This window comes from Gavialis gangeticus, unplaced genomic scaffold (assembly GCF_001723915.1).
Source record: "Gavialis gangeticus isolate Ggan-Ray unplaced genomic scaffold, GavGan_comp1, whole genome shotgun sequence".
NCBI classification, from domain to species: Eukaryota; Metazoa; Chordata; order Crocodylia; family Gavialidae; genus Gavialis; species Gavialis gangeticus.
In genome coordinates, this window is record NW_017729033.1 from 85429387 (window position 1) to 85435225 (window position 5839).

The 5839-nt window shown below is 40.4% G+C and overlaps 1 protein-coding gene across 3 annotated transcripts in view; it reads right to left on the minus strand.

The window, feature by feature from the left end:
* NFKB1 (nuclear factor kappa B subunit 1) overlaps positions 1-4438 on the minus strand; it is an 80932-nt gene extending 76494 nt beyond the window's left edge. For all 3 annotated transcript variants that reach the window (XM_019526235.1, XM_019526236.1, XM_019526234.1), the window contains exon 1: positions 4435-4438. The gene's annotated coding sequence lies outside the window, so the exon portion shown is untranslated. The remainder of the gene's footprint in view (positions 1-4434) is intronic.
* Positions 4439-5839: the final 1401 nt, after the last annotated feature.

Genomic DNA, 5839 nt, shown 5'->3' on the forward strand with positions numbered 1-5839 from the left:
TTTTTTTTTTTTTTTTTTTTTTTTAAACATATTTTTCCAGCTAAACCTGACATGGGTTTCTGGGAGGAAGTGGACTTTAACTATGATGGATGATTATTCAGATGCTGCTTAACCAATAGTTTCAGAAAATATTTACAAATTCCTTCTCCTCTGGCAAATATGTAGCTTTTCAAATTTTTTTCTTTTAACTTCATGTCCATCTATCACTTTTAAGCTCATGACTGGCCTTGCTGACAACATGTATATAGGCGATTTATATTAATTCACTGTAAAATCTCATTCCTCCGAACAAGACAACATTTAAAAAATAAATCTTAATTATGATCTAAACTTAATTTATGAAAGCGAAAGCAAAAAATAAAAATAAAATTATGGTTGGGACCCACCCTTCAATGGGACCTGAAACAAAAGAACCCTGCCCCCACAAGTAATGCATGCTTCTTTTACACTAACCTTTAAGAAGATCCTAGATAAAGCCTCTGCTTTCCATCCACCCTCTTTAAGTATAATTGGTCTGAATGTAATTTAGAGGTCAGTTTTGGAAAGACAGAACAGAACTACCAACTTCCCTTCAACACATCCTAAGAGTTTTACTCCTGAAGATCTGCCTATTCATGTAAAAGTGCTGAGCAGCACTGATATCGCTCTCCCTGGGTCTGTGTCTACATCTACATTTCTCTTTTGAACTTCCTCTGGAAACACCTAAGCTACATCAGAGCAGCTAAGAATGAACTAATATAACCTGATACTGAGGACCTCTTCGGAGAATCAACCTGCAAACTCTGCCTGGTCAGAAGTGTCTGCTGCTATTTTATTTTAGAAACAAATTTCTTCCATTCTATCCCTCCTGGAATTACTCCTAGTCAAATATACTTACATTCAGTCCACTGTAACAACTGACCTAAGGACAGATTGTCCATTTTGTTTAAAAAACCCAGAAGACTTTAACAGAGAGAAAATTAACAGGGCTCTACAGATATTAATGAGTTCTAGAGAAGTTACTTTCATACACTTTTAGAAAGATAACTATAACCCTGCCACAAAAAAACTAAGAACGTTTTTAGAAGCTTGATGAGAAAGATGACCACCTGTATTAAATTCCATAAAACTTTATAGAAAGTTTGTTTTATTCTACTTGCTAGTAGAGAAAAACCAAATCTCATCTCCTCTTTCAGAAGCAGACCACAGAGAATAAATCAAGCCAAAAAAAACAAAAGAAAACAAACAAACAGCCACAACCATCAACCTCATCTGTCTCGATGTCTTGAAAGCAGTCTTTCTCAAGTTTTCTAGTAATTAATGATTTTAGTCAAGGTTGGGAAATGCTCAAACCTGTATGTTCTATTTTTCTTTATAAATTGGTTTGCTTCCCCCTTTATTTTACATGTACATTGTAGTTCTTAAAAATAACTGTGAAAGCCAAGCAACTCTAATTATTAACCTAGTTAATTAACAGGCTTCTTTTGCTTACTAAAATAAGAAGGATTACGGGGAGAGAGACAAACAAGGGAAATGAAAATTGCAAGAGTTACATTAGACGCACAGATTATCTTGCGCTACGTAACAACACTGAACTATGGCGGGCTTCTTATTTCCTTACTGATAACTAGGGTTTTGGAAGGGTGCCCATTGTGTGCTCAAAAACTCTGTAGTAACAGTGAAATCTGCAGACATAAATAATAGCTGTTTTACAGTACAATCCTCGCTCAATGCTCCATCCCATATCTTTTCCTTTTGCATTAGGATCTCTTTCTTTCTACTGTACTTTCAGTGTTATCCTTGGTGCTGATTTTTCTCTCTGCTTTACATAATTTATGTTTTACAGATGTAAATTTGAAATTGTGCAGAGGTAACCATTTCAGCCCAGTGACCAAGTGAGTCCATGCACATAAATTTTCAAGCGTTTGGAGAAGATACACAAAGGGAAAGTTCAATAACCCATATACTGGACAACTGTTATGTGGAAAAATTCACTTTTTGTAATTTAAGCCAAAATCCTATTGACATTAGAACCTGAAGGTTGTCTCTACGGCAGACTCCCTTTTCTCCTTGGAAAGAAATTCCTCCTTTGCTAACCCTTGTGCAGCAAAATTGGAAGCACTGTCACTGACAAGGCTCCAAGCAGTTGTTAGCTTTTTAACAAAGTTAGTTGTCCACACCTTTTCAAGCAGGTCTATGTAAAGAAACATTATAAAAGCCATCATCTACCTACCAGTGTCATGTGCTTCCCTCATTGTTATCACTGGCGGAACAATGCAGAGAATACTAATAATGTACATTGTTTCTTACATTTCTTTGATAATGGCAGAATAAGATGAAATCATTCAAATATTCCTGAGACATGACTTTGGAAATATTGTAAAGTTGCAGAGAGTTCTTTTTTTTTCCTTTTATGTACAGCTAGCTACTCTTGTTACAGATGAAAAACCCCATGATTACTGAAACTGAGAGATTACAAACCTCAATATTAGGCATTCTTGCTTTATATGTACAAGAGCATTTGGTACACAATCAGTTTCATTATTGTTTATCGTGTCAGATATTCATGTAAACAACTAGAAGGGAAAGAAAAACACTAAACAAAAAGGTGACTTTTCTGAAACTTGACATGAGCCAGCTGTAATATTTGAAACTATTTCTAACCCATTACAGATTGTGACTGTGAAGGTAGCAGTGTATTTTAACTTAGCAGACTCTCATGCACCTTTATTATTTCAGTAATAATTTTTGTTTTATTTTGAAAACACAGTTTTTGTAATGCTAGTCTTCCAAAAGAAAATGTTATATGCCATTAAAAATGTTATATGCCATTACAAAGCAGTAGCCAGCACTGTTCTTGGGAATTAAAAAACTTAGTTTGCTACATTTCAGCAATCTCCTACAAACCTACACAACATATATGTTAAGGCATCTAAATGATGTCACATGCTTTTAAATATACCAATATCATCTACTTTTCCTTGTTAATAACAAGGAAATGCTTATTATTTTCTGTTGGGTAGGACTGAGGAGATTTTGGCTGTACACTTGTCAAGCTGAAACTATGTTAGGCAGAAATGACTTTTCCTCTTGATTTGGAATCTTAAAATAACTTCATACACTTCTAAACACCACCATTACCTTCAACCAAGAAACTGTTAGACAGAATGGCTGTCTAGCCTCAAATCTGTATAAAATTATAAGCTACAAAGTCTGTAATAAAATCACTTCAGAAAATAAAATAGCTAATGGAGACTACAGGCCAGATTTTCAAAAGTGCTTACAGCGCACAACTGCGCCCCATAGAAACTGTTGGGCACCACCCTCTTCTTGAAAAAACTAGCCCTCCTCTTCCTACAAGGAACAATAACTGTGTTTAGAGAAATATTTAATAACAGTTGGATTTATTTGACAAACAGCAACTACATTGTACCAGTGGCTGTTTTACTTGTGTAAGCGGGGCTAGGGACAGAAGTTACAAACAAACCAGTTTAAGTGATCAGAAACTGGTTTAAACCTGTAACAGAACAGAAGTTCAGTGCACAAAAACCAGTTTCAAAATAGCCCTACCTGGTTTAAGAGAAACCTGGTTGAATGTAGTATCAGACTTAACTGATTTAGATCTAACCAGTTTCTGGAAGGGTCCCAGACCCCTTGCTGGTTCAAGTTAAATCACAGTCCCCCAGCATCCCAAGATGCTTTGCAGCCCTGGGTTTGGCTGTGCTGTCTGCTTGAGCAGAGCAGGTTTGGTCCCGTCCCTCTGCTCTCTAGCTGGAGCAGTGAGGGCTGGCTGACAAGGGCATGGGGGTGGAAAACCCTGCTGGGGATGCAACCTGCTCTGCCTGGTGGGGTGGAGCAGCCCCTGCCAGACTTTTCTTCCACTGGAGTGGAGGAGACAGGAGCATGGGCCAGCAGGCTAAGGTGTGTGTGTGTGGGGGGGTTAAACTCCCTCTATGGCCCATGACACCCCCAGCCTGGGTCTGCATGGAGAGGGACTGCTACTTCTGCCCTGCCTGTCCTGCTCCTTGCAGCAGCAGAGAACAGGCGGTGTGGCCACACCCAGGCTGGGGCTGGCAGGGTGAGGCAGGACAGCGGGGTTTAATCCAACCTTCCCCCATTCTCCCATGGGACCCCAGCCAAGGTCTGTCTGGCTTTTTCCCCCCCACTCAGCACTCAAATGGCAAGAGCATAGCCCAGAGGTGGGCAAAATGCAGCCTGCAGGCCATTCTCTCTGGCCCGCGAGGCCCCTAAAAAAATTTACAAAATGAATATTTATCTGCCCCTGGCTGCCTGTCACGTGGCCCTTGATGGCTTCCCAGAACTCAGTAAGCAGCCCTCTGCCCAAAATAATTGCCCATCCCTGGCATAGCCAGATGCTGGCCTCAGGCTACTGCCTGGGGCCAGCATCTGGCCATGCCCCCTGCCACTCAAGGCACGAGAAAATACCAGACAGACCCTGGCTGGGGTCCTGTGCCAGTAGCAAAGGGAAAGGGAGGGGGTACTCCCTGCTCTCTTATCCTTCACCTCATGCTGCTGCCCAGGGCCGGCATCTGGCCACACCTTGCACTCGGGAACAAGCCTGGCAAGGTCTGCTTCCCCCTTCTCCCTCCAAGCACACCACAGCTGGAAACCATGCAGGCCATTGTAGAGGTTTAAACTCCTCCTAGTCATACTCAGTGGCCTGCCAGGACCTGGCCACAGCCCCCTTCTCAGCTCAGCTCCCCTCCAGCATTGCAGCCACTGCCAAAGGGAAGAGAGGGCTTGCTTTAGCACCCCCCAGCTTCTAGCCTGAGCCGCTGCAGGCATGTGGCTGCATTTCCAGAATCAAAAGTGAACATCTGTTTACTTGCTCTTGGTTCAATATACGCAGGCTAGACTAAACTGTAAAGACTGAATCAATTCAAGCTCAGGCTTTTTGAACCTCTGTACTTAGCTTAACTGGCCTAGACTATAACCAAGACTATTAGCTGGCTTTAAGGTTTTAGACAGATTAGGAGTAATAATAATAGTTGCAGCATGCATCTAGCAAAGTTATACGAATCACACAGAATCCTAAGATAAAATCTGTAAATCATAGTGTAAATCAAAGGCACTAAATAGAATGAAAAAAAAAAATCAATGAAGAAAACAATTCTGATAATCTGTTGCTTTTTGCTAATGGAGTTTGGGCAGCATCCACTACTTTAATCTTGCTTCACTAAGAATCCCTGGAAAACAAATAATTTTCATTACAAAGGGTCTTATGCGTAAAGACTAGCATTTTGGGACAGAAAACGAAAGCAGTGTCCTCCTAGGAGGACACTGCCCTGTATATGTAAATTGTTTTTGAGCAGCATTTTGCTACTCAGTAAAAGGAGGACAATTTTAAACAGAAATGTTCTACTTACCAAGATACTTGTTTGCACACTGTTGTATAGTTGCAATAATACATGTTCAGAATACACTTGGTACATTAAAAGACTGTCCAATTTCATTAGCTGTATAACCACATAAAGAAAGGGACTGTACTGAGCCATCTTTGTTATTTTATAAAGAACGATGCAAGATTACTCATTCTTGGGCAGAGAGGGAGGACAGGATTACTTTTTATTAAACTATTTTTAACTGGAATTTAAACAATAGACTTGGAGCGGGAGCTACAGCTTTAAAAAATACTCAAACTTTGTTTGGTTTGGAACTACACTATGTTCAAAGTTTTATATGAAACTTTGACCTTGGTGTCAAATTCCAACTCAGACACACACATATTTGTCACTTACAACTGCACATGTTGGCCGCAGGCGACAACCTGGTGAGGGGGCTGTGGATGCTCGACCACCTGGGCGACAGCGATCATTGCCTGCTGGAATTCACCATCCAG